The 27,444-nt window shown below is 42.9% G+C and overlaps 14 non-coding genes across 14 annotated transcripts; all 14 read left to right on the top strand.

Annotated features, from left to right (window-relative positions):
- The first annotated feature begins 4,199 nt into the window (after nucleotides 1–4,199).
- On the top strand, nucleotides 4,200–4,389 carry LOC141227185 (U2 spliceosomal RNA). The gene has a single exon (XR_012294282.1). It is a non-coding gene; the product is annotated as a U2 spliceosomal RNA (small nuclear RNA).
- A 1,116-nt stretch (nucleotides 4,390–5,505) lies between these two features.
- LOC141227368 (U2 spliceosomal RNA) lies at nucleotides 5,506–5,696 on the top strand. Its single transcript, XR_012294365.1, has one exon. It is a non-coding gene; the product is annotated as a U2 spliceosomal RNA (small nuclear RNA).
- A 1,115-nt stretch (nucleotides 5,697–6,811) lies between these two features.
- Nucleotides 6,812–7,002, top strand: LOC141227367 (U2 spliceosomal RNA). The gene has a single exon (XR_012294364.1). It is a non-coding gene; the product is annotated as a U2 spliceosomal RNA (small nuclear RNA).
- A 1,116-nt stretch (nucleotides 7,003–8,118) lies between these two features.
- On the top strand, nucleotides 8,119–8,309 carry LOC141227366 (U2 spliceosomal RNA). The gene has a single exon (XR_012294363.1). It is a non-coding gene; the product is annotated as a U2 spliceosomal RNA (small nuclear RNA).
- Nucleotides 8,310–9,424: 1,115 nt separating this feature from the next.
- LOC141227365 (U2 spliceosomal RNA) lies at nucleotides 9,425–9,615 on the top strand. Its single transcript, XR_012294362.1, has one exon. It is a non-coding gene; the product is annotated as a U2 spliceosomal RNA (small nuclear RNA).
- Nucleotides 9,616–10,730: 1,115 nt separating this feature from the next.
- Nucleotides 10,731–10,921, top strand: LOC141227052 (U2 spliceosomal RNA). Its single transcript, XR_012294163.1, has one exon. It is a non-coding gene; the product is annotated as a U2 spliceosomal RNA (small nuclear RNA).
- Nucleotides 10,922–12,036: 1,115 nt separating this feature from the next.
- Nucleotides 12,037–12,227, top strand: LOC141227364 (U2 spliceosomal RNA). The gene has a single exon (XR_012294361.1). It is a non-coding gene; the product is annotated as a U2 spliceosomal RNA (small nuclear RNA).
- Nucleotides 12,228–13,342: 1,115 nt separating this feature from the next.
- On the top strand, nucleotides 13,343–13,533 carry LOC141227362 (U2 spliceosomal RNA). The gene has a single exon (XR_012294359.1). It is a non-coding gene; the product is annotated as a U2 spliceosomal RNA (small nuclear RNA).
- Nucleotides 13,534–14,648: 1,115 nt separating this feature from the next.
- Nucleotides 14,649–14,839, top strand: LOC141227361 (U2 spliceosomal RNA). The gene has a single exon (XR_012294358.1). It is a non-coding gene; the product is annotated as a U2 spliceosomal RNA (small nuclear RNA).
- A 1,115-nt stretch (nucleotides 14,840–15,954) lies between these two features.
- LOC141227349 (U2 spliceosomal RNA) lies at nucleotides 15,955–16,145 on the top strand. The gene has a single exon (XR_012294357.1). It is a non-coding gene; the product is annotated as a U2 spliceosomal RNA (small nuclear RNA).
- A 6,170-nt stretch (nucleotides 16,146–22,315) lies between these two features.
- LOC141227266 (U2 spliceosomal RNA) lies at nucleotides 22,316–22,507 on the top strand. The gene has a single exon (XR_012294339.1). It is a non-coding gene; the product is annotated as a U2 spliceosomal RNA (small nuclear RNA).
- Nucleotides 22,508–23,622: 1,115 nt separating this feature from the next.
- Nucleotides 23,623–23,813, top strand: LOC141227337 (U2 spliceosomal RNA). Its single transcript, XR_012294356.1, has one exon. It is a non-coding gene; the product is annotated as a U2 spliceosomal RNA (small nuclear RNA).
- A 1,115-nt stretch (nucleotides 23,814–24,928) lies between these two features.
- LOC141227326 (U2 spliceosomal RNA) lies at nucleotides 24,929–25,119 on the top strand. Its single transcript, XR_012294355.1, has one exon. It is a non-coding gene; the product is annotated as a U2 spliceosomal RNA (small nuclear RNA).
- Nucleotides 25,120–26,233: 1,114 nt separating this feature from the next.
- LOC141227314 (U2 spliceosomal RNA) lies at nucleotides 26,234–26,424 on the top strand. The gene has a single exon (XR_012294354.1). It is a non-coding gene; the product is annotated as a U2 spliceosomal RNA (small nuclear RNA).
- The last annotated feature ends 1,020 nt before the right edge of the window (nucleotides 26,425–27,444 follow it).

Here is a 27,444-nt window from a genome sequence, read left to right as displayed (position 1 = left end):
TGGAGACAATAAGGGCGTACCAAATAGTGAAGTGTCTCCAGAGTCTATGACAGGTAAAATACCAAATCCCAAAACCTGGCTGCAGGACCTGCGGGAGTCCAAAAGGAGGGCTGAGAAGGAGCAGAAGGGTACTACTGGTAAGGTCAAAAGGGACCGGCAAAAGGCCGACACAGAAGCCCATGCCCAGTCTGGGTCTCCTAGTGCTGAGGGCGCTGAGTGGATAAAGGTGGGTCCTAAGAAAAAGAAAAAGGGTGGTTCGGAGGAGGCAGCAGGAGGTGAACAGATGGACACTTCTCCAGAAGGGGACGTGGACGCTGGACCCTCAGGGGTTTCGGTCTCCGCTGCTACAGGTGGGGACCGGGATCTTGCTGCCTCTGAAGAGTCAGAGGCTCTGCCTTGTGCGCAACCTCCTCCTATAGGACGACCTTCTACAGGTCAAACAGGGGCGGCGGAACCCCTCGGGGACCCACCTGATGAGGAACTGCATGGCCAGCCAATGGAGACCCAGCGGGTTCTGCCAGCCAGCCCTCCGAGCTATGCCAGTGTAGCGTCGGGTTTATATAAATGTGGTAATCTTTCCTCCTCCACGGAGACTCTCGTGACGATACTATCAGATGAGGAGGGAGGCGCAAGCCCAGTGGTCTGATCAGGTTCATCGGACAGGTAAATCCGTTGCTCTTAGTTACCTAAGTAAAATTTCTACATTTTCTAATGATGGCTGAACTCAAAGGTATTTCCCTCAACGTGAGAGGCATAAAATCTAACACGAGAAGAACTGCTCTTTTTAATTTTTTTACGTGTTTTACTGCATCTGTATTTTTTCTGCAAGAATGTAATATCCCACATGAAATGTCATATCAAAAATATAAAGATGAGTGGAAGTGTGGGCCATCTGTCTGGTCCGGATCGAATGCTGCAGGATCAGCGGGTGTAGCCATACTTTTTAAAGGGAACGTTTTAATTGATTTTATTCAGGAAATTTTACCAGGTCGTATTTTATTAGTGAAAGCTTTTATTGATGGTATTAGATGGCAGTTTTTAAATTTTTATGGATCCCCAGAGAAAAATGAAAGAGCTGAAATGCTTGATCTTTTACCATTATTTATTAATAACTCTGAACCTTTCATCTTAGCAGGGGATTTTAATTGTGTTTTAAAAGGTGAAAACCGGCGCTCCAGCTCTGTAAGCAGGAACTACGATAAAACCTCAGGTATGCTACATGATATAGTCAAAGATGCTAAATTGATAGACATATATAAAGAGTGTCATAGTGACAGCCCAGAGGACGCCGGTTTCACTTGGAGCAATGCTAATTGTAGCTCTAGGATTGATTTTATTTTTGGTTCAGATAAAACAATACCTGCCAAATGTGAAGTTTTAACTAATATATTTTCAGACCATAAACTTTTATCCTTTACCATAAAAGTAAATGACAACAAAAAATGTGGTAAGAAAAGCTGGAAAATGAACGTATCCCTTTTAACAGACCCGCAGATTTTATCAGATTTTATTGAGTTTTATAGGAAATGTAGAAAAGGGAAAAAAACAAATGAGACTATGAGTGTATGGTGGGATAGAATGAAAGTAAAAATAAAAGACTTTTTTATTAAAAAGAGTATATGTAGAGCCAAAGAAAAATATGAAGAATATAGAATTTTAAATACCCGCCTACAAACATTATTTAAGCTCAGAGACAATGGGATAGATGTACAACTTGATATTTCAAACTTAAAAGAAGAGATTTCAAAATGGCTAGAACAAAAAGGAAAAGAGATAATTTTTCGTTCTAGAGTACAACATATAGAAGAAAATGAAAAGTGTTCCAGATATTTTTTTAGGAAAAATAAAAAAGAAAAAGTGATAATTGACCATATAGATGGTGAGAATAATATAAAAAATATGCTGGGTAAAGTTGAGGTTTTTTTTTCTAATCTTTTTAATGGAAAAAATATAGATAATAAATTAATGGATGATTCGCTGCAAGGACTAACAGCTGTTTTAGATCCCGCATCCCAAGAGTTTTTATCCCAAGTTTTAACGGAACAAGAAATGTTAAAAACTATTAAAAGTTTTAAAACTGGAAAGGTCCCTGGTCCTGATGGCATCCCAATAGAATTTTATGTATGTTTTTATGATATTTTAAAAGATGATTTGTTTTATTTGTTTACTGAGGTTTTTAATAATAAGGTTTTATTAAATTCCTGGAAGAAAGGTGAAGTCTCCCTCCTATACAAAAAAGGTGATAAATCAAAATTAGAAAACTGGAGACCAATAACACTTTTAAATTGTGACTATAAAATAATGGCTAAAATTTGTGCAAATCGTCTAAAAGAAGTCATCAGCAAAGTTATTCATTCTAATCAAGTGTGTGGGGTGCCGGGGCGCAGTATATGGGACAATCTGAATTTAGTGAAAGACTGTATTGAGGATGTGAAAGACAGAAAGGGGAAAATGGCGATTTTATCTATTGATTTTGAAAAAGCATTTGACCGTGTCTCACACTTTTATCTTTTTAAAGTTTTAGAGAAAATGGGCATACCAGAAGGGTTTTTACTATCGCTTAAAGCATTTTACAAGGATTGTACAAGTAAGATTTTAGTGAATGGTTTTAAGACACAAGAGGTATTTTTACGGTCAGGGGTGAAACAGGGATGCCCTCTGTCCCCCCTACTGTTTATCTGTGCACTGGAACCAATGTTATGTGCAATACGCCAAAATAAACAGATATGCGGTGTCCCTCTGCCTGGAAGCGGTGGTTTGGAGGCCAAGGTTGTAGGCTACATGGATGACGTGGCGGTCTTGTGTACAGATGCACCATCACTTACGGCCACTCTCCATCAAGTGCAATCCTTTTGTCTAGCTTCTGGTTTTAAAATCAATTTTAATAAGTGTAACATTTTAAGTGTTGGGGGGATGATTTTACGTGATGTACCAATTAATGTCTCCGAATCCATTTCCATTTTAGGTATATCATTCACTGAAAATAATGATGGTTATAATAGTTGGGAAACAGTTACACAGAAAATAAATACAAAAATATGTATGTGGAACATGAGGAGACTTACAATGGAGGGTAAAGTATTGGTTTTAAAGATGGTGATTTTACCTCTTTTATTGTATCTTAGCATGGTTTTCCCCCCGCCTGTTAATGTTTTAAAAAAGATAACCAAAACCTGTTTTACCTTCTTTTGGAACTCAAAAATGGAAAAGCTGAAAAGAGAAATCGTGATGAAATCAAAAGTAAAAGGTGGTAAAGATTTTCCAGATTTTAATAGGTTTCTTTTAATCCATCTGTTCGTTTACTGTTTTAATGCCCTTTTTAAGAATCACTATTGGTCCTTTTTTATGCGTTTTAATACAGGATTTTTTATGAGAAAGTTTGGATGGTATGAAATTAATATATCTGTGCCCCATGCTTTTAATTTGTCGACGCATTATGAGATTTTAAGGAAAATAGTGTCCGATTTTAATTTAGGGACTAAGAAAATAGAGGAATTAAGAAATAGTAAGAAACTAATTAAAGAAATACGTAAAAGTGAGGAAATATGTAATGTTGACAGATATGATGATGACAAATCTATGTCTATCTGGAAAATGATTAACGTTTTTTATCTTTTTAATGAACAGAGAGATCTGGCTTGGAGTTGCATGCACCGCTGTCTTCCTTGCCGGGCATTCCAATACAGAAGAGGATTTGTGAGGTCTGCCATCTGCCCAAGAGCCGGATGCCAAGAAGAGGAAACGGTGGAACATCTATTATGGACATGTAATTTTGCAAAGGATTTCTGGAGAAGACTGCTCCCCCTACTGGAAAGGGTGGCAGACCTCAAGGACTTTACATATAAAACTGTGCTATACGGACTTATGGAATGCCCCACAATGGACCAGAACACAATGGCTTGGAAGACAGTGAACTGCGCCAAGTCATCTCTCTGGAAAGCGCGCAACATTGCTATTTTTAAACAAGATGTTTTATCAGTGAATGATGTTTTAAGTTTATGTTTATGTGAAATGTATGCTTATTATTTAATTGACAAAAAGAAGAATTTACATATTTCCAAAAAATGGCTTGTTGACCAATGGAACCTAATTATTTAAAATCTTTGTATTTTTTTGTTTTGTAAATTTCATTTGTCTTTTAACGTTTGGTATTTGTGTAATTATGCTTGTAATTTGTTAAAGTTTTAATAAACGGTTTTATCCCTCTGCAGGGGATAGCCAAATTAAAAAAAAAAATCTGTTCTTATCAGTTTAATATCTGATACGTCCCCTATCTGGGGACCATATATTAAATGGATTTTTAGAACAGGGAGATGGAAAAAGAGCTTGCTCTGTCCACTCCACGCATTGACCTGGTATTGCAGTATCTCCAGGACCGGTGCACCCCTTCTTTAATGCAGTTTCTAAAATCAGAAAGAATTGAATTCAATGTTTTTTGTTCATTTTGCTTGTTTGTCGGATTTTGGGATGGACTCTTTGGCTTTGCTTTTCTTCTCCTCATTGGATTTTTCATGTTCAAAGTTGCAGAAGCCAGATTACAAGCTCATTTTGGTTCAACTTCAGCAACTGTGCATTGCATTGCCATGTAATGTGATGCAATGCTATCTTTCTAGCTCTCCCTTTTTACTTCCTTTTGGATAAACAGACATATTAGGCAAGCATTTTGGAGCTTTCACCTAAATAACTACAGGTGGTGAGATAAGCTGCACAATATAATTGACCTTTCAGTATATTGTTGCACACACACCATCTATTTAGCAAATGCCCTTGTTATCAACAGCAGCCTTTTAAACTCACCTGAGCTAACAGGTATGTGCGCTGGTTACTCTGCTGCGCTTAAAATTTCTTTTTTGGTTTGCTACAATGCCTTTTCTGAAACGTTGTCTCCCTCTGCTGGAACACTGACTTCTTTCATTTAATGCCTGCAGACTATAAAAGAGAACCCAACCCAAAAAGTTTGGTTGATTAGTCTGTGGCATTCTGTTAAACTGTTGCTTATGGCGGTCTCTGTGAGCTTCTCAGCGACATTCAGCCAGCCAGGTATCCTGCCTGCAGTAGATGGAATGTGGCAATGGAACGCTGGCTGCGCGTGTCATAATAGGCTCTGAGCCTTTATATACCTGTGCACAGCAGCAGCCACCTTCAGTCTGCTGCTGGACAGCCAGCAGCAGCAGCAGCAGGAGAGGTATGTAATCAGGAGCCCTCCTGCTAAGGGTAGACAGCTGCTCGTTCCACCCCACCCCCCCGCCTTAATTGGTTCTCCTCCCTTCCAACGGTGTTGAGGCGGGTGGGAACAGCAGGGGGTGAAGGTGCTGTGTTTAAAGAGGTGGAGTTATGCAGATCTAAAACGCGTGGATTGCAGCAGCAGCAAGCCGAAAAGTGCAGGCATGTAAGGGATCTAGAGGTTGACAACATGTCTTCTTAACGGGAGTCCAGGAGCTCATCTCCACAAATGGACTTTTCAGGATCCTTGGGTGGCTCCGTAGTTTGAAACCAATTCTGGTTATCGCTTCTCGGCCTTTTGGCTAAGATCAAGTGTAGTATCTGTTCTTATCAGTTTAATATCTGATACGTCCCCTATCTGGGGACCATATATTAAATGGATTTTTAGAACAGGGAGATGGAAAAAGAGCTTGCTCTGTCCACTCCACGCATTGACCTGGTATTGCAGTATCTCCAGGACCGGTGCACCCCTTCTTTAATGCAGTTTCTAAAATCAGAAAGAATTGAATTCAATGTTTTTTGTTCATTTTGCTTGTTTGTCGGATTTTGGGATGGACTCTTTGGCTTTGCTTTTCTTCTCCTCATTGGATTTTTCATGTTCAAAGTTGCAGAAGCCAGATTACAAGCTCATTTTGGTTCAACTTCAGCAACTGTGCATTGCATTGCCATGTAATGTGATGCAATGCTATCTTTCTAGCTCTCCCTTTTTACTTCCTTTTGGATAAACAGACATATTAGGCAAGCATTTTGGAGCTTTCACCTAAATAACTACAGGTGGTGAGATAAGCTGCACAATATAATTGACCTTTCAGTATATTGTTGCACACACACCATCTATTTAGCAAATGCCCTTGTTATCAACAGCAGCCTTTTAAACTCACCTGAGCTAACAGGTATGTGCGCTGGTTACTCTGCTGCGCTTAAAATTTCTTTTTTGGTTTGCTACAATGCCTTTTCTGAAACGTTGTCTCCCTCTGCTGGAACACTGACTTCTTTCATTTAATGCCTGCAGACTATAAAAGAGAACCCAACCCAAAAAGTTTGGTTGATTAGTCTGTGGCATTCTGTTAAACTGTTGCTTATGGCGGTCTCTGTGAGCTTCTCAGCGACATTCAGCCAGCCAGGTATCCTGCCTGCAGTAGATGGAATGTGGCAATGGAACGCTGGCTGCGCGTGTCATAATAGGCTCTGAGCCTTTATATACCTGTGCACAGCAGCAGCCACCTTCAGTCTGCTGCTGGACAGCCAGCAGCAGCAGCAGCAGGAGAGGTATGTAATCAGGAGCCCTCCTGCTAAGGGTAGACAGCTGCTCGTTCCACCCCACCCCCCGCCTTAATTGGTTCTCCTCCCTTCCAACGGTGTTGAGGCGGGTGGGAACAGCAGGGGGTGAAGGTGCTGTGTTTAAAGAGGTGGAGTTATGCAGATCTAAAACGCGTGGATTGCAGCAGCAGCAAGCCGAAAAGTGCAGGCATGTAAGGGATCTAGAGGTTGACAACATGTCTTCTTAACGGGAGTCCAGGAGCTCATCTCCACAAATGAACTTTTCAGGATCCTTGGGTGGCTCCGTAGTTTGAAACCAATTCTGGTTATCGCTTCTCGGCCTTTTGGCTAAGATCAAGTGTAGTATCTGTTCTTATCAGTTTAATATCTGATACGTCCCCTATCTGGGGACCATATATTAAATGGATTTTTAGAACAGGGAGATGGAAAAAGAGCTTGCTCTGTCCACTCCACGCATTGACCTGGTATTGCAGTATCTCCAGGACCGGTGCACCCCTTCTTTAATGCAGTTTCTAAAATCAGAAAGAATTGAATTCAATGTTTTTTGTTCATTTTGCTTGTTTGTCGGATTTTGGGATGGACTCTTTGGCTTTGCTTTTCTTCTCCTCATTGGATTTTTCATGTTCAAAGTTGCAGAAGCCAGATTACAAGCTCATTTTGGTTCAACTTCAGCAACTGTGCATTGCATTGCCATGTAATGTGATGCAATGCTATCTTTCTAGCTCTCCCTTTTTACTTCCTTTTGGATAAACAGACATATTAGGCAAGCATTTTGGAGCTTTCACCTAAATAACTACAGGTGGTGAGATAAGCTGCACAATATAATTGACCTTTCAGTATATTGTTGCACACACACCATCTATTTAGCAAATGCCCTTGTTATCAACAGCAGCCTTTTAAACTCACCTGAGCTAACAGGTATGTGCGCTGGTTACTCTGCTGCGCTTAAAATTTCTTTTTTGGTTTGCTACAATGCCTTTTCTGAAACGTTGTCTCCCTCTGCTGGAACACTGACTTCTTTCATTTAATGCCTGCAGACTATAAAAGAGAACCCAACCCAAAAAGTTTGGTTGATTAGTCTGTGGCATTCTGTTAAACTGTTGCTTATGGCGGTCTCTGTGAGCTTCTCAGCGACATTCAGCCAGCCAGGTATCCTGCCTGCAGTAGATGGAATGTGGCAATGGAACGCTGGCTGCGCGTGTCATAATAGGCTCTGAGCCTTTATATACCTGTGCACAGCAGCAGCCACCTTCAGTCTGCTGCTGGACAGCCAGCAGCAGCAGCAGCAGGAGAGGTATGTAATCAGGAGCCCTCCTGCTAAGGGTAGACAGCTGCTCGTTCCACCCCACCCCCCCGCCTTAATTGGTTCTCCTCCCTTCCAACGGTGTTGAGGCGGGTGGGAACAGCAGGGGGTGAAGGTGCTGTGTTTAAAGAGGTGGAGTTATGCAGATCTAAAACGCGTGGATTGCAGCAGCAGCAAGCCGAAAAGTGCAGGCATGTAAGGGATCTAGAGGTTGACAACATGTCTTCTTAACGGGAGTCCAGGAGCTCATCTCCACAAATGGACTTTTCAGGATCCTTGGGTGGCTCCGTAGTTTGAAACCAATTCTGGTAATCGCTTCTCGGCCTTTTGGCTAAGATCAAGTGTAGTATCTGTTCTTATCAGTTTAATATCTGATACGTCCCCTATCTGGGGACCATATATTAAATGGATTTTTAGAACAGGGAGATGGAAAAAGAGCTTGCTCTGTCCACTCCACGCATTGACCTGGTATTGCAGTATCTCCAGGACCGGTGCACCCCTTCTTTAATGCAGTTTCTAAAATCAGAAAGAATTGAATTCAATGTTTTTTGTTCATTTTGCTTGTTTGTCGGATTTTGGGATGGACTCTTTGGCTTTGCTTTTCTTCTCCTCATTGGATTTTTCATGTTCAAAGTTGCAGAAGCCAGATTACAAGCTCATTTTGGTTCAACTTCAGCAACTGTGCATTGCATTGCCATGTAATGTGATGCAATGCTATCTTTCTAGCTCTCCCTTTTTACTTCCTTTTGGATAAACAGACATATTAGGCAAGCATTTTGGAGCTTTCACCTAAATAACTACAGGTGGTGAGATAAGCTGCACAATATAATTGACCTTTCAGTATATTGTTGCACACACACCATCTATTTAGCAAATGCCCTTGTTATCAACAGCAGCCTTTTAAACTCACCTGAGCTAACAGGTATGTGCGCTGGTTACTCTGCTGCGCTTAAAATTTCTTTTTTGGTTTGCTACAATGCCTTTTCTGAAACATTGTCTCCCTCTGCTGGAACACTGACTTCTTTCATTTAATGCCTGCAGACTATAAAAGAGAACCCAACCCAAAAAGTTTGGTTGATTAGTCTGTGGCATTCTGTTAAACTGTTGCTTATGGCGGTCTCTGTGAGCTTCTCAGCGACATTCAGCCAGCCAGGTATCCTGCCTGCAGTAGATGGAATGTGGCAATGGAACGCTGGCTGCGCGTGTCATAATAGGCTCTGAGCCTTTATATACCTGTGCACAGCAGCAGCCACCTTCAGTCTGCTGCTGGACAGCCAGCAGCAGCAGCAGCAGGAGAGGTATGTAATCAGGAGCCCTCCTGCTAAGGGTAGACAGCTGCTCGTTCCACCCCACCCCCCGCCTTAATTGGTTCTCCTCCCTTCCAACGGTGTTGAGGCGGGTGGGAACAGCAGGGGGTGAAGGTGCTGTGTTTAAAGAGGTGGAGTTATGCAGATCTAAAACGCGTGGATTGCAGCAGCAGCAAGCCGAAAAGTGCAGGCATGTAAGGGATCTAGAGGTTGACAACATGTCTTCTTAACGGGAGTCCAGGAGCTCATCTCCACAAATGAACTTTTCAGGATCCTTGGGTGGCTCCGTAGTTTGAAACCAATTCTGGTTATCGCTTCTCGGCCTTTTGGCTAAGATCAAGTGTAGTATCTGTTCTTATCAGTTTAATATCTGATACGTCCCCTATCTGGGGACCATATATTAAATGGATTTTTAGAACAGGGAGATGGAAAAAGAGCTTGCTCTGTCCACTCCACGCATTGACCTGGTATTGCAGTATCTCCAGGACCGGTGCACCCCTTCTTTAATGCAGTTTCTAAAATCAGAAAGAATTGAATTCAATGTTTTTTGTTCATTTTGCTTGTTTGTCGGATTTTGGGATGGACTCTTTGGCTTTGCTTTTCTTCTCCTCATTGGATTTTTCATGTTCAAAGTTGCAGAAGCCAGATTACAAGCTCATTTTGGTTCAACTTCAGCAACTGTGCATTGCATTGCCATGTAATGTGATGCAATGCTATCTTTCTAGCTCTCCCTTTTTACTTCCTTTTGGATAAACAGACATATTAGGCAAGCATTTTGGAGCTTTCACCTAAATAACTACAGGTGGTGAGATAAGCTGCACAATATAATTGACCTTTCAGTATATTGTTGCACACACACCATCTATTTAGCAAATGCCCTTGTTATCAACAGCAGCCTTTTAAACTCACCTGAGCTAACAGGTATGTGCGCTGGTTACTCTGCTGCGCTTAAAATTTCTTTTTTGGTTTGCTACAATGCCTTTTCTGAAACGTTGTCTCCCTCTGCTGGAACACTGACTTCTTTCATTTAATGCCTGCAGACTATAAAAGAGAACCCAACCCAAAAAGTTTGGTTGATTAGTCTGTGGCATTCTGTTAAACTGTTGCTTATGGCGGTCTCTGTGAGCTTCTCAGCGACATTCAGCCAGCCAGGTATCCTGCCTGCAGTAGATGGAATGTGGCAATGGAACGCTGGCTGCGCGTGTCATAATAGGCTCTGAGCCTTTATATACCTGTGCACAGCAGCAGCCACCTTCAGTCTGCTGCTGGACAGCCAGCAGCAGCAGCAGCAGGAGAGGTATGTAATCAGGAGCCCTCCTGCTAAGGGTAGACAGCTGCTCGTTCCACCCTACCCCCCGCCTTAATTGGTTCTCCTCCCTTCCAACGGTGTTGAGGCGGGTGGGAACAGCAGGGGGTGAAGGTGCTGTGTTTAAAGAGGTGGAGTTATGCAGATCTAAAACGCGTGGATTGCAGCAGCAGCAAGCCGAAAAGTGCAGGCATGTAAGGGATCTAGAGGTTGACAACATGTCTTCTTAACGGGAGTCCAGAAGCTCATCTCCACAAATGAACTTTTCAGGATCCTTGGGTGGCTCCGTAGTTTGAAACCAATTCTGGTTATCGCTTCTCGGCCTTTTGGTTAAGATCAAGTGTAGTATCTGTTCTTATCAGTTTAATATCTGATACGTCCCCTATCTGGGGACCATATATTAAATGGATTTTTAGAACAGGGAGATGGAAAAAGAGCTTGCTCTGTCCACTCCACGCATTGACCTGGTATTGCAGTATCTCCAGGACCGGTGCACCCCTTCTTTAATGCAGTTTCTAAAATCAGAAAGAATTGAATTCAATGTTTTTTGTTCATTTTGCTTGTTTGTCGGATTTTGGGATGGACTCTTTGGCTTTGCTTTTCTTCTCCTCATTGGATTTTTCATGTTCAAAGTTGCAGAAGCCAGATTACAAGCTCATTTTGGTTCAACTTCAGCAACTGTGCATTGCATTGCCATGTAATGTGATGCAATGCTATCTTTCTAGCTCTCCCTTTTTACTTCCTTTTGGATAAACAGACATATTAGGCAAGCATTTTGGAGCTTTCACCTAAATAACTACAGGTGGTGAGATAAGCTGCACAATATAATTGACCTTTCAGTATATTGTTGCACACACACCATCTATTTAGCAAATGCCCTTGTTATCAACAGCAGCCTTTTAAACTCACCTGAGCTAACAGGTATGTGCGCTGGTTACTCTGCTGCGCTTAAAATTTCTTTTTTGGTTTGCTACAATGCCTTTTCTGAAACGTTGTCTCCCTCTGCTGGAACACTGACTTCTTTCATTTAATGCCTGCAGACTATAAAAGAGAACCCAACCCAAAAAGTTTGGTTGATTAGTCTGTGGCATTCTGTTAAACTGTTGCTTATGGCGGTCTCTGTGAGCTTCTCAGCGACATTCAGCCAGCCAGGTATCCTGCCTGCAGTAGATGGAATGTGGCAATGGAACGCTGGCTGCGCGTGTCATAATAGGCTCTGAGCCTTTATATACCTGTGCACAGCAGCAGCCACCTTCAGTCTGCTGCTGGACAGCCAGCAGCAGCAGCAGCAGGAGAGGTATGTAATCAGGAGCCCTCCTGCTAAGGGTAGACAGCTGCTCGTTCCACCCCACCCCCCGCCTTAATTGGTTCTCCTCCCTTCCAACGGTGTTGAGGCGGGTGGGAACAGCAGGGGGTGAAGTTGCTGTGTTTAAAGAGGTGGAGTTATGCAGATCTAAAACGCGTGGATTGCAGCAGCAGCAAGCCGAAAAGTGCAGGCATGTAAGGGATCTAGAGGTTGACAACATGTCTTCTTAACGGGAGTCCAGGAGCTCATCTCCACAAATGGACTTTTCAGGATCCTTGGGTGGCTCCGTAGTTTGAAACCAATTCTGGTTATCGCTTCTCGGCCTTTTGGCTAAGATCAAGTGTAGTATCTGTTCTTATCAGTTTAATATCTGATACGTCCCCTATCTGGGGACCATATATTAAATGGATTTTTAGAACAGGGAGATGGAAAAAGAGCTTGCTCTGTCCACTCCACGCATTGACCTGGTATTGCAGTATCTCCAGGACCGGTGCACCCCTTCTTTAATGCAGTTTCTAAAATCAGAAAGAATTGAATTCAATGTTTTTTGTTCATTTTGCTTGTTTGTCGGATTTTGGGATTGACTCTTTGGCTTTGCTTTTCTTCTCCTCATTGGATTTTTCATGTTCAAAGTTGCAGAAGCCAGATTACAAGCTCATTTTGGTTCAACTTCAGCAACTGTGCATTGCATTGCCATGTAATGTGATGCAATGCTATCTTTCTAGCTCTCCCTTTTTACTTCCTTTTGGATAAACAGACATATTAGGCAAGCATTTTGGAGCTTTCACCTAAATAACTACAGGTGGTGAGATAAGCTGCACAATATAATTGACCTTTCAGTATATTGTTGCACACACACCATCTATTTAGCAAATGCCCTTGTTATCAACAGCAGCCTTTTAAACTCACCTGAGCTAACAGGTATGTGCGCTGGTTACTCTGCTGCGCTTAAAATTTCTTTTTTGGTTTGCTACAATGCCTTTTCTGAAACGTTGTCTCCCTCTGCTGGAACACTGACTTCTTTCATTTAATGCCTGCAGACTATAAAAGAGAACCCAACCCAAAAAGTTTGGTTGATTAGTCTGTGGCATTCTGTTAAACTGTTGCTTATGGCGGTCTCTGTGAGCTTCTCAGCGACATTCAGCCAGCCAGGTATCCTGCCTGCAGTAGATGGAATGTGGCAATGGAACGCTGGCTGCGCGTGTCATAATAGGCTCTGAGCCTTTATATACCTGTGCACAGCAGCAGCCACCTTCAGTCTGCTGCTGGACAGCCAGCAGCAGCAGCAGCAGGAGAGGTATGTAATCAGGAGCCCTCCTGCTAAGGGTAGACAGCTGCTCGTTCCACCCCACCCCCCGCCTTAATTGGTTCTCCTCCCTTCCAACGGTGTTGAGGCGGGTGGGAACAGCAGGGGGTGAAGGTGCTGTGTTTAAAGAGGTGGAGTTATGCAGATCTAAAACGCGTGGATTGCAGCAGCAGCAAGCCGAAAAGTGCAGGCATGTAAGGGATCTAGAGGTTGACAACATGTCTTCTTAACGGGAGTCCAGGAGCTCATCTCCACAAATGGACTTTTCAGGATCCTTGGGTGGCTCCGTAGTTTGAAACCAATTCTGGTTATCGCTTCTCGGCCTTTTGGCTAAGATCAAGTGTAGTATCTGTTCTTATCAGTTTAATATCTGATACGTCCCCTATCTGGGGACCATATATTAAATGGATTTTTAGAACAGGGAGATGGAAAAAGAGCTTGCTCTGTCCACTCCACGCATTGACCTGGTATTGCAGTATCTCCAGGACCGGTGCACCCCTTCTTTAATGCAGTTTCTAAAATCAGAAAGAATTGAATTCAATGTTTTTTGTTCATTTTGCTTGTTTGTCGGATTTTGGGATGGACTCTTTGGCTTTGCTTTTCTTCTCCTCATTGGATTTTTCATGTTCAAAGTTGCAGAAGCCAGATTACAAGCTCATTTTGGTTCAACTTCAGCAACTGTGCATTGCATTGCCATGTAATGTGATGCAATGCTATCTTTCTAGCTCTCCCTTTTTACTTCCTTTTGGATAAACAGACATATTAGGCAAGCATTTTGGAGCTTTCACCTAAATAACTACAGGTGGTGAGATAAGCTGCACAATATAATTGACCTTTCAGTATATTGTTGCACACACACCATCTATTTAGCAAATGCCCTTGTTATCAACAGCAGCCTTTTAAACTCACCTGAGCTAACAGGTATGTGCGCTGGTTACTCTGCTGCGCTTAAAATTTCTTTTTTGGTTTGCTACAATGCCTTTTCTGAAACGTTGTCTCCCTCTGCTGGAACACTGACTTCTTTCATTTAATGCCTGCAGACTATAAAAGAGAACCCAACCCAAAAAGTTTGGTTGATTAGTCTGTGGCATTCTGTTAAACTGTTGCTTATGGCGGTCTCTGTGAGCTTCTCAGCGACATTCAGCCAGCCAGGTATCCTGCCTGCAGTAGATGGAATGTGGCAATGGAACGCTGGCTGCGCGTGTCATAATAGGCTCTGAGCCTTTATATACCTGTGCACAGCAGCAGCCACCTTCAGTCTGCTGCTGGACAGCCAGCAGCAGCAGCAGCAGGAGAGGTATGTAATCAGGAGCCCTCCTGCTAAGGGTAGACAGCTGCTCGTTCCACCCCACCCCCCGCCTTAATTGGTTCTCCTCCCTTCCAACGGTGTTGAGGCGGGTGGGAACAGCAGGGGGTGAAGGTGCTGTGTTTAAAGAGGTGGAGTTATGCAGATCTAAAACGCGTGGATTGCAGCAGCAGCAAGCCGAAAAGTGCAGGCATGTAAGGGATCTAGAGGTTGACAACATGTCTTCTTAACGGGAGTCCAGGAGCTCATCTCCACAAATGGACTTTTCAGGATCCTTGGGTGGCTCCGTAGTTTGAAACCAATTCTGGTTATCGCTTCTCGGCCTTTTGGCTAAGATCAAGTGTAGTATCTGTTCTTATCAGTTTAATATCTGATACGTCCCCTATCTGGGGACCATATATTAAATGGATTTTTAGAACAGGGAGATGGAAAAAGAGCTTGCTCTGTCCACTCCACGCATTGACCTGGTATTGCAGTATCTCCAGGACCGGTGCACCCCTTCTTTAATGCAGTTTCTAAAATCAGAAAGAATTGAATTCAATGTTTTTTGTTCATTTTGCTTGTTTGTCGGATTTTGGGATTGACTCTTTGGCTTTGCTTTTCTTCTCCTCATTGGATTTTTCATGTTCAAAGTTGCAGAAGCCAGATTACAAGCTCATTTTGGTTCAACTTCAGCAACTGTGCATTGCATTGCCATGTAATGTGATGCAATGCTATCTTTCTAGCTCTCCCTTTTTACTTCCTTTTGGATAAACAGACATATTAGGCAAGCATTTTGGAGCTTTCACCTAAATAACTACAGGTGGTGAGATAAGCTGCACAATATAATTGACCTTTCAGTATATTGTTGCACACACACCATCTATTTAGCAAATGCCCTTGTTATCAACAGCAGCCTTTTAAACTCACCTGAGCTAACAGGTATGTGCGCTGGTTACTCTGCTGCGCTTAAAATTTCTTTTTTGGTTTGCTACAATGCCTTTTCTGAAACGTTGTCTCCCTCTGCTGGAACACTGACTTCTTTCATTTAATGCCTGCAGACTATAAAAGAGAACCCAACCCAAAAAGTTTGGTTGATTAGTCTGTGGCATTCTGTTAAACTGTTGCTTATGGCGGTCTCTGTGAGCTTCTCAGCGACATTCAGCCAGCCAGGTATCCTGCCTGCAGTAGATGGAATGTGGCAATGGAACGCTGGCTGCGCGTGTCATAATAGGCTCTGAGCCTTTATATACCTGTGCACAGCAGCAGCCACCTTCAGTCTGCTGCTGGACAGCCAGCAGCAGCAGCAGCAGGAGAGGTATGTAATCAGGAGCCCTCCTGCTAAGGGTAGACAGCTGCTCGTTCCACCCCACCCCCCGCCTTAATTGGTTCTCCTCCCTTCCAACGGTGTTGAGGCGGGTGGGAACAGCAGGGGGTGAAGGTGCTGTGTTTAAAGAGGTGGAGTTATGCAGATCTAAAACGCGTGGATTGCAGCAGCAGCAAGCCGAAAAGTGCAGGCATGTAAGGGATCTAGAGGTTGACAACATGTCTTCTTAACGGGAGTCCAGGAGCTCATCTCCACAAATGGACTTTTCAGGATCCTTGGGTGGCTCCGTAGTTTGAAACCAATTCTGGTTATCGCTTCTCGGCCTTTTGGCTAAGATCAAGTGTAGTATCTGTTCTTATCAGTTTAATATCTGATACGTCCCCTATCTGGGGACCATATATTAAATGGATTTTTAGAACAGGGAGATGGAAAAAGAGCTTGCTCTGTCCACTCCACGCATTGACCTGGTATTGCAGTATCTCCAGGACCGGTGCACCCCTTCTTTAATGCAGTTTCTAAAATCAGAAAGAATTGAATTCAATGTTTTTTGTTCATTTTGCTTGTTTGTCGGATTTTGGGATGGACTCTTTGGCTTTGCTTTTCTTCTCCTCATTGGATTTTTCATGTTCAAAGTTGCAGAAGCCAGATTACAAGCTCATTTTGGTTCAACTTCAGCAACTGTGCATTGCATTGCCATGTAATGTGATGCAATGCTATCTTTCTAGCTCTCCCTTTTTACTTCCTTTTGGATAAACAGACATATTAGGCAAGCATTTTGGAGCTTTCACCTAAATAACTACAGGTGGTGAGATAAGCTGCACAATATAATTGACCTTTCAGTATATTGTTGCACACACACCATCTATTTAGCAAATGCCCTTGTTATCAACAGCAGCCTTTTAAACTCACCTGAGCTAACAGGTATGTGCGCTGGTTACTCTGCTGCGCTTAAAATTTCTTTTTTGGTTTGCTACAATGCCTTTTCTGAAACGTTGTCTCCCTCTGCTGGAACACTGACTTCTTTCATTTAATGCCTGCAGACTATAAAAGAGAACCCAACCCAAAAAGTTTGGTTGATTAGTCTGTGGCATTCTGTTAAACTGTTGCTTATGGCGGTCTCTGTGAGCTTCTCAGCGACATTCAGCCAGCCAGGTATCCTGCCTGCAGTAGATGGAATGTGGCAATGGAACGCTGGCTGCGCGTGTCATAATAGGCTCTGAGCCTTTATATACCTGTGCACAGCAGCAGCCACCTTCAGTCTGCTGCTGGACAGCCAGCAGCAGCAGCAGCAGGAGAGGTATGTAATCAGGAGCCCTCCTGCTAAGGGTAGACAGCTGCTCGTTCCACCCCACCCCCCGCCTTAATTGGTTCTCCTCCCTTCCAACGGTGTTGAGGCGGGTGGGAACAGCAGGGGGTGAAGGTGCTGTGTTTAAAGAGGTGGAGTTATGCAGATCTAAAACGCGTGGATTGCAGCAGCAGCAAGCCGAAAAGTGCAGGCATGTAAGGGATCTAGAGGTTGACAACATGTCTTCTTAACGGGAGTCCAGGAGCTCATCTCCACAAATGAACTTTTCAGGATCCTTGGGTGGCTCCGTAGTTTGAAACCAATTCTGGTTATCGCTTCTCGGCCTTTTGGCTAAGATCAAGTGTCTTGCCTGAGAGGATCCTTGTGTGTCTCCCTCTTAGCCTAGCAGCTTATGCTGCTTGCTGCTTTTGGGAGGGAGGTGAGAGGAAACGAGCTGCGATCATGGCGGTTATTCGCTTCGCGGAGCCCGGAGAAGCCCGGGTAAAATATGGAATCCGGATCGATTTTGATGCTGTGGATGAAGATAAATTCACACTGAGACATGTGGTTAATGATGTCCTTTTTGGAATACTGGAGGTGAAGAAAGAAGAAATCCTCTGCCTGCAGCAGTAAAGATGCAAATTCACCCTGGTTTTTTCTACAATGTTTTCCTGTAACAACTTCTATGCCTGTCTGAAGATGAATAAGCAGAGGGAGGAGCTGTCTGGACTCACTTTCACTATCCTATACTCTGCTGGTGAGTTGCCTCTTACTCTGTTTATGTATAATCCCCATGTGCCCCTGGAGCTGATTTACATATTCTTGAGGAAGCACTGTACAGTTATCAAACCTGTTGTGAAAGTACTGAATGAAGCAGGGCTCTGGTCAGGCAAATATAAGTTTGTGGTGAAGTTTCATGAGAGCCTGGATGAGCCTGGAGGAATTCATTACCCTCCATCAAATTTCTCCATAGGCAGGGAGAGAGGCTACCTCTTTTTTCCCAATGCACCCAGATTCTGCAGACATTGCTGGAGATACGGACATACTCAAACAGACTGTACCTCTATTGCAGAGCATGTGTGCAGGAAATGTAACCAAGTCGGCCACTCTAGCAACCAGTGCACAAATGTGATAGTCTGCAATCTCTGTGGAGAGAAAGGTCACGCTTTCAAAGACTGTAATTTGAGACCTAAAACTTATGCGGGTGTTGCACAGAGAAATGTGGATCTTCCCCAGCCGGAGTTTATACAGGATGAGCTGGATGAGATGACCAGTGAGGAGGTGGAGGAGAGGAGGAGACTTGCAGAAGATGATAAATGCAGACAGCGTGCAGAGGTTATAGCAGAGGCAACTAGGTTGAGAGTCACACAAAACACTCAAGGAAGCAGCAGAGTTCATGCAGTAAATAAACATCAGACTGAAGTAACTGACTGTATGGAAGTGAGCTCCGTGCAGGAGGCAGAGGCTGATGTGCCAAATATGGCAGTTACTATGGGAGGTGAAGAAGATGTGGAATCCAGCTTATCCAAAACACCAATTATAAAGTGGGATGAGAGTCCATCAGACCCAGAGAGTGAATGTGGTCAGGGGGACCATACATCCAGAAGACAGGCGGACTCAGAAGAGGAAGAGTTATCCACGCCAAAAAAACAAAGGAGGAATCCTTCCCCTTTAAGTGTAGGAAGCATTAGCCCCATGAGAGTGTACCCTACAGCCCTTGATCCCCAAAATGAACCTTTTTTAGGGGAAGGAGCGGGCTACACCGTCTGCATATCCGGCGTACCCCCTCCAGAAGGACTAGGATGAAGAACAAATGGGCATGCTGTCGTGACCTGCCTCACCAAATTGAGAGATGGGTTCCCAAGCTGCTCAAGTGGCAATCCTGTCACTAAATGTTAGACAAATTAAATCAGTACCAAGAAGAACTATGATTTTAGATTTTCTAAAAAATTTACATGCAGATATTTATTGCTTACAGGAATGTGGGATTTCTGAATCTCTGGACGACAACGTGTGGCCGCAAGGCCAATGTGTCTGGTCGGGGTCTGTTGAAAATAAAAACAGTGGGGTTGGGATTTTATTGGGGAATAGGGGGTTGGAAATAGAATCTTACACAGTTGTGGAGGCTGGGAGGTGTTTGGTATGTGAAATAAACTGTAGAGGGTGGAGATTTAAAATACTTAATATGTATGCCCCAGTAGGAAAAGAAGAAAGGCTGGAGCTTTTTGAAAAGATGTGTTTTTTTCTTTCTGGGAAAATACCCATTGTTTGTGTTGGGGATTTTAATTGTGTGACGGAAGGAGAAAAGGTGGATGTCACTGGGAAAAAGTTAAAAAATCTAATAGAGGATTTCTCTTTTGTTGATGCTGCTGAGATAATGTTGGGAAAACCTCCTCCTGCCACATATAAAGCAGATAGGGGGGGCATTGAATCGAGGATTGATCGTATTCTTTTCTCTAATCATATTGTTTGTAAAAAGTTCCAGCAGGATGACGTTATTTTTTCGGATCATGTGTGTATGAGAGCACTTTTGGAAGATACAGTTTCCTTTGCATATGGAAGAGGTGTGTGGAAACTAAATGTGCGGTTGTTAGAGGATCACAGGATTATGAAAGATTTCAGAAGGATGTATGTGAAGTGGAAGGATCGGAAGAGGGATTTTGTGAATGTGCTGGAATGGTGGGACTGGATGAAGAAGGAAATAAGTTTTTTCTTCAAGAAATGGGGAAAGAGGAAAGGAGCCAATAACAGGAAGAAATTTAATGAGTTAAGTATGAAGTTAGAGTGGCTGAGGAAACTAAGAATGATTGGAATTGAAGTGGATGATTTGATGTGTCAGGTGAGAAATGATATTAAAAACTTTATTAATGAGAAGGGCAAAGAAATCATTTACAGGTCCAAAATTGAGCATTTGGAAAAAAATGAAAAATGTACTAGGTTCTTTTTCAAAAAAGTGTTTGGGAAGAAAGTGGATATGGATGAGGTGAAGAATGTGAATGGTGTGTATGTCAAGGGGAAGGAGGTGATGAAAGAGGTTGAATTGTTTTACAAGGAGTTGTATGGGTCAAAATGGATTGATGAGGGGATGATGAATGATGTGTTGGGAAAATTGGAAGGACATTTGAGTGAGGATGAGGGTGAGCTGCTGGATGATGAGATTGTACTAGATGAAGTGAAGATGGTGGTGATGTCTGCAAGTAAAAATAAGACTCCTGGAAAAGATGGTTTGCCTGTAGAGTTGTATATGAAAGAATGGGATACTTTGGGTAAAGACTTACTTGAGGTATGTCGGTATATTTTTCAGAATAATGTTTTGAGTGAATCTATGAGAGAAGGGGTAGTTGTTCTGATTCACAAGAAGGGTGATCGAAAGGATTTGGGAAATTGGAGGCCTATTACCCTTTTGAATGTGGATTATAAAGTTTTCAGCAAATTACTCGCAAATAGGATGCGTAATGTAATTGATCGTGTGATCGGAGAGGATCAAGTGTGTTCAATACCTGGTAGGAGTATGAATGACAACTTGATTTTGTTGAGGGATGTGATTGGTGATTGTTTGAGTCGCAAACAGAAATGTATGTTGTTTTCAGTAGATTTTGAGAAGGCTTTTGACAGAGTGTCGCATTTTTTCATGTTTAATGTTTTGGCGAGGATGGGGTTTTCTAGAAATTTTGTGAGTTGTGTGAGAAGTCTGTACTGTAATGTGTCAAGTGAGTTTCTGGTGAACGGGTGGTTGAGTGATAAGGTTTGGGTTAAGTCTGGAGTGCGGCAGGGGTGTCCCATGTCCCCTATTCTGTTTATAAGTGTGATTGAGGTTTTTTTGTGTATGGTAAGGAAAGATAAGGTCATGAGAGGTGTGCTGATTCCTGGGAGTGGAGGAAAAGATGTGAGAATTTTGGGATATATGGATGATGTGGTGATAGTGAATGAAAACATGGCTGCAATGAATAGGGCCAGATTAATGTTAAGCATGTTTTGTAGTGCCTCAGCGTTTAGAGTAAATTGGGGAAAATGCTCCTTTAAATGCTTTGGAGATAACAACATCAAGATGGATGAGGTAACGTGTGAGGAAGGGGCAATTAAGGTATTAGGGATTAAATTTAATGAAAATCTAAAGGGAAATGAAAGCTGGGATGATTGTGGGAAGAGAATGGAGCAGAAGTTGAACTTTTGGAGGATGAGGGAACTAACTTTGACAGGTAAGGTGTTAATCATCAAAGCAGTAGTATTGCCGATCCTGTTGTTTGTGGCAAATGTGTACCCCGCTGCATCTAGGAAGATCAGAAAAACAGAGAAAATAATCTTTAACTTCCTTTGGGGAAGTCGTATGGAGAAGTTGAAGAGAGAGCATGTTTATAAGATATGTGTGAATGGTGGCCTAGATTTTCCAAATGTTGAGTTCTTTTTAGGTGTGAGTTACGTGAAAATGATTGTGGTATGTTTGGGGAAGGATAATAAATGTGCTTGCATGATGAAGTATTCTGCTGGTTGGATGTTTTATGGTTTGAATTGGTTTCAGAGAGATGCCACAGTGCCGGTTGCTTTTAATTGTCCTGTATGGTATGAAATTGTAGAGAAATTCATCAGAAAGTTTGATTTGCTGTCTGTAGGTATGAATGAGTTTAGGAATAAGAAAAAAGTGATCACGAAGGTGCGAGATAGAGAGATTGTTTGTAACATTGTGGGGTTGAGAGGTGAGGATGTATCTGATATGTGGAAGAAATTAGGAACACAAGGTATGTCAAATAGACAGAAAGACATTGCATGGATGATGTTGCATGACATTTTGCCTGTGAGGGAGGTACAAAAGAGGCGTGATTTGATCAGGACAGAAGTATGTCCGAGAGATGGATGTGGTGCAAAAGAGTATATTAGACACTTGGTATGGGATTGTGATTTTGCATATGATGTGTGGAAAGGTATGGGAAGTCTATGTAATGAACTGGCAGGAGTGACGTATGTAAATTGGAAGGTTGCAATGTTCGGTATGGGTGCTTGTAGTAGGTTCAAAGACAGAGTTCTGTGGCTTTTGACAGTGTGTGTGATAGAAAGTTTATGGGATGCAAGAAACTTGTTAGTGTTTAAAAGGAAAACAATGTCGGTAAATGAGTGTTTAAAGTTGATTCTGTCAAGGATGTATGTGATCTATCTATGGGATAAAAAGTGTGGAAATATTATTGATGCAGAAGGAATATGGAAGTTCAAGAAATGGAGATTTCTTGTAAAGTACAAATAGAATAAGTAATTTTGTTGTAGTTCCTTTTTGGTTCAATTCAAAATCCTTTAAAAAATTTTATAAAAAAAAAAAAAAAAAAAAAATCCATGATATGATGAGAGGTTGCCTATCATACAAGCTTGCATGAGCCAATTTGATAAAGCACAGCCAATCTGACATGGGAAAAAAAAAAAAAAAAAAAAAAAAAAATCTGTTCTTATCAGTTTAATATCTGATACGTCCCCTATCTGGGGACCATATATTAAATGGATTTTTAGAACAGGGAGATGGAAAAAGAGCTTGCTCTGTCCACTCCACGCATTGACCTGGTATTGCAGTATCTCCAGGACCGGTGCACCCCTTCTTTAATGCAGTTTCTAAAATCAGAAAGAATTGAATTCAATGTTTTTTGTTCATTTTGCTTGTTTGTCGGATTTTGGGATGGACTCTTTGGCTTTGCTTTTCTTCTCCTCATTGGATTTTTCATGTTCAAAGTTGCAGAAGCCAGATTACAAGCTCATTTTGGTTCAACTTCAGCAACTGTGCATTGCATTGCCATGTAATGTGATGCAATGCTATCTTTCTAGCTCTCCCTTTTTACTTCCTTTTGGATAAACAGACATATTAGGCAAGCATTTTGGAGCTTTCACCTAAATAACTACAGGTGGTGAGATAAGCTGCACAATATAATTGACCTTTCAGTATATTGTTGCACACACACCATCTATTTAGCAAATGCCCTTGTTATCAACAGCAGCCTTTTAAACTCACCTGAGCTAACAGGTATGTGCGCTGGTTACTCTGCTGCGCTTAAAATTTCTTTTTTGGTTTGCTACAATGCCTTTTCTGAAACGTTGTCTCCTTCTGCTGGAACACTGACTTCTTTCATTTAATGCCTGCAGACTATAAAAGAGAACCCAACCCAAAAAGTTTGGTTGATTAGTCTGTGGCATTCTGTTAAACTGTTGCTTATGGCGGTCTCTGTGAGCTTCTCAGCGACATTCAGCCAGCCAGGTATCCTGCCTGCAGTAGATGGAATGTGGCAATGGAACGCTGGCTGCGCGTGTCATAATAGGCTCTGAGCCTTTATATACCTGTGCACAGCAGCAGCCACCTTCAGTCTGCTGCTGGACAGCCAGCAGCAGCAGCAGCAGGAGAGGTATGTAATCAGGAGCCCTCCTGCTAAGGGTAGACAGCTGCTCGTTCCACCCCACCCCCCGCCTTAATTGGTTCTCCTCCCTTCCAACGGTGTTGAGGCGGGTGGGAACAGCAGGGGGTGAAGGTGCTGTGTTTAAAGAGGTGGAGTTATGCAGATCTAAAACGCGTGGATTGCAGCAGCAGCAAGCCGAAAAGTGCAGGCATGTAAGGGATCTAGAGGTTGACAACATGTCTTCTTAACGGGAGTCCAGGAGCTCATCTCCACAAATGGACTTTTCAGGATCCTTGGGTGGCTCCGTAGTTTGAAACCAATTCTGGTTATCGCTTCTCGGCCTTTTGGCTAAGATCAAGTGTAGTATCTGTTCTTATCAGTTTAATATCTGATACGTCCCCTATCTGGGGACCATATATTAAATGGATTTTTAGAACAGGGAGATGGAAAAAGAGCTTGCTCTGTCCACTCCACGCATTGACCTGGTATTGCAGTATCTCCAGGACCGGTGCACCCCTTCTTTAATGCAGTTTCTAAAATCAGAAAGAATTGAATTCAATGTTTTTTGTTCATTTTGCTTGTTTGTCGGATTTTGGGATGGACTCTTTGGCTTTGCTTTTCTTCTCCTCATTGGATTTTTCATGTTCAAAGTTGCAGAAGCCAGATTACAAGCTCATTTTGGTTCAACTTCAGCAACTGTGCATTGCATTGCCATGTAATGTGATGCAATGCTATCTTTCTAGCTCTCCCTTTTTACTTCCTTTTGGATAAACAGACATATTAGGCAAGCATTTTGGAGCTTTCACCTAAATAACTACAGGTGGTGAGATAAGCTGCACAATATAATTGACCTTTCAGTATATTGTTGCACACACACCATCTATTTAGCAAATGCCCTTGTTATCAACAGCAGCCTTTTAAACTCACCTGAGCTAACAGGTATGTGCGCTGGTTACTCTGCTGCGCTTAAAATTTCTTTTTTGGTTTGCTACAATGCCTTTTCTGAAACGTTGTCTCCTTCTGCTGGAACACTGACTTCTTTCATTTAATGCCTGCAGACTATAAAAGAGAACCCAACCCAAAAAGTTTGGTTGATTAGTCTGTGGCATTCTGTTAAACTGTTGCTTATGGCGGTCTCTGTGAGCTTCTCAGCGACATTCAGCCAGCCAGGTATCCTGCCTGCAGTAGATGGAATGTGGCAATGGAACGCTGGCTGCGCGTGTCATAATAGGCTCTGAGCCTTTATATACCTGTGCACAGCAGCAGCCACCTTCAGTCTGCTGCTGGACAGCCAGCAGCAGCAGCAGCAGGAGAGGTATGTAATCAGGAGCCCTCCTGCTAAGGGTAGACAGCTGCTCGTTCCACCCCACCCCCCGCCTTAATTGGTTCTCCTCCCTTCCAACGGTGTTGAGGCGGGTGGGAACAGCAGGGGGTGAAGGTGCTGTGTTTAAAGAGGTGGAGTTATGCAGATCTAAAACGCGTGGATTGCAGCAGCAGCAAGCCGAAAAGTGCAGGCATGTAAGGGATCTAGAGGTTGACAACATGTCTTCTTAACGGGAGTCCAGGAGCTCATCTCCACAAATGGACTTTTCAGGATCCTTGGGTGGCTCCGTAGTTTGAAACCAATTCTGGTTATCGCTTCTCGGCCTTTTGGCTAAGATCAAGTGTAGTATCTGTTCTTATCAGTTTAATATCTGATACGTCCCCTATCTGGGGACCATATATTAAATGGATTTTTAGAACAGGGAGATGGAAAAAGAGCTTGCTCTGTCCACTCCACGCATTGACCTGGTATTGCAGTATCTCCAGGACCGGTGCACCCCTTCTTTAATGCAGTTTCTAAAATCAGAAAGAATTGAATTCAATGTTTTTTGTTCATTTTGCTTGTTTGTCGGATTTTTGATGGACTCTTTGGCTTTGCTTTTCTTCTCCTCATTGGATTTTTCATGTTCAAAGTTGCAGAAGCCAGATTACAAGCTCATTTTGGTTCAACTTCAGCAACTGTGCATTGCATTGCCATGTAATGTGATGCAATGCTATCTTTCTAGCTCTCCCTTTTTACTTCCTTTTGGATAAACAGACATATTAGCCAAGCATTTTGGAGCTTTCACCTAAATAACTACAGGTGGTGAGATAAGCTGCACAATATAATTGACCTTTCAGTATATTGTTGCACACACACCATCTATTTAGCAAATGCCCTTGTTATCAACAGCAGCCTTTTAAACTCACCTGAGCTAACAGGTATGTGCGCTGGTTACTCTGCTGCGCTTAAAATTTCTTTTTTGGTTTGCTACAATGCCTTTTCTGAAACGTTGTCTCCTTCTGCTGGAACACTGACTTCTTTCATTTAATGCCTGCAGACTATAAAAGAGAACCCAACCCAAAAAGTTTGGTTGATTAGTCTGTGGCATTCTGTTAAACTGTTGCTTATGGCGGTCTCTGTGAGCTTCTCAGCGACATTCAGCCAGCCAGGTATCCTGCCTGCAGTAGATGGAATGTGGCAATGGAACGCTGGCTGCGCGTGTCATAATAGGCTCTGAGCCTTTATATACCTGTGCACAGCAGCAGCCACCTTCAGTCTGCTGCTGGACAGCCAGCAGCAGCAGCAGCAGGAGAGGTATGTAATCAGGAGCCCTCCTGCTAAGGGTAGACAGCTGCTCGTTCCACCCCACCCCCCGCCTTAATTGGTTCTCCTCCCTTCCAACGGTGTTGAGGCGGGTGGGAACAGCAGGGGGTGAAGGTGCTGTGTTTAAAGAGGTGGAGTTATGCAGATCTAAAACGCGTGGATTGCAGCAGCAGCAAGCCGAAAAGTGCAGGCATGTAAGGGATCTAGAGGTTGACAACATGTCTTCTTAACGGGAATCCAGGAGCTCATCTCCACAAATGGACTTTTCAGGATCCTTGGGTGGCTCCGTAGTTTGAAACCAATTCTGGTTATCGCTTCTCGGCCTTTTGGCTAAGATCAAGTGTAGTATCTGTTCTTATCAGTTTAATATCTGATACGTCCCCTATCTGGGGACCATATATTAAATGGATTTTTAGAACAGGGAGATGGAAAAAGAGCTTGCTCTGTCCACTCCACGCATTGACCTGGTATTGCAGTATCTCCAGGACCGGTGCACCCCTTCTTTAATGCAGTTTCTAAAATCAGAAAGAATTGAATTCAATGTTTTTTGTTCATTTTGCTTGTTTGTCGGATTTTGGGATGGACTCTTTGGCTTTGCTTTTCTTCTCCTCATTGGATTTTTCATGTTCAAAGTTGCAGAAGCCAGATTACAAGCTCATTTTGGTTCAACTTCAGCAACTGTGCATTGCATTGCCATGTAATGTGATGCAATGCTATCTTTCTAGCTCTCCCTTTTTACTTCCTTTTGGATAAACAGACATATTAGCCAAGCATTTTGGAGCTTTCACCTAAATAACTACAGGTGGTGAGATAAGCTGCACAATATAATTGACCTTTCAGTATATTGTTGCACACACACCATCTATTTAGCAAATGCCCTTGTTATCAACAGCAGCCTTTTAAACTCACCTGAGCTAACAGGTATGTGCGCTGGTTACTCTGCTGCGCTTAAAATTTCTTTTTTGGTTTGCTACAATGCCTTTTCTGAAACGTTGTCTCCTTCTGCTGGAACACTGACTTCTTTCATTTAATGCCTGCAGACTATAAAAGAGAACCCAACCCAAAAAGTTTGGTTGATTAGTCTGTGGCATTCTGTTAAACTGTTGCTTATGGCGGTCTATGTGAGCTTCTCAGCGACATTCAGCCAGCCAGGTATCCTGCCTGCAGTAGATGGAATGTGGCAATGGAACGCTGGCTGCGCGTGTCATAATAGGCTCTGAGCCTTTATATACCTGTGCACAGCAGCAGCCACCTTCAGTCTGCTGCTGGACAGCCAGCAGCAGCAGCAGCAGGAGAGGTATGTAATCAGGAGCCCTCCTGCTAAGGGTAGACAGCTGCTCGTTCCACCCCACCCCCCGCCTTAATTGGTTCTCCTCCCTTCCAACGGTGTTGAGGCGGGTGGGAACAGCAGGGGGTGAAGGTGCTGTGTTTAAAGAGGTGGAGTTATGCAGATCTAAAACGCGTGGATTGCAGCAGCAGCAAGCCGAAAAGTGCAGGCATGTAAGGGATCTAGAGGTTGAC

The sequence above is a fragment of the Phyllobates terribilis genome, unplaced genomic scaffold (assembly GCF_046119375.1).
Source record: "Phyllobates terribilis strain yellow unplaced genomic scaffold, ASM4611937v1 Scaffold_416__1_contigs__length_1633014, whole genome shotgun sequence".
Lineage (NCBI taxonomy): Eukaryota > Metazoa > Chordata > Amphibia > Anura > Dendrobatidae > Phyllobates > Phyllobates terribilis.
Note: the sequence above shows the minus strand (reverse complement) of the source record. Positions and strands in the feature narration are given on the sequence as shown.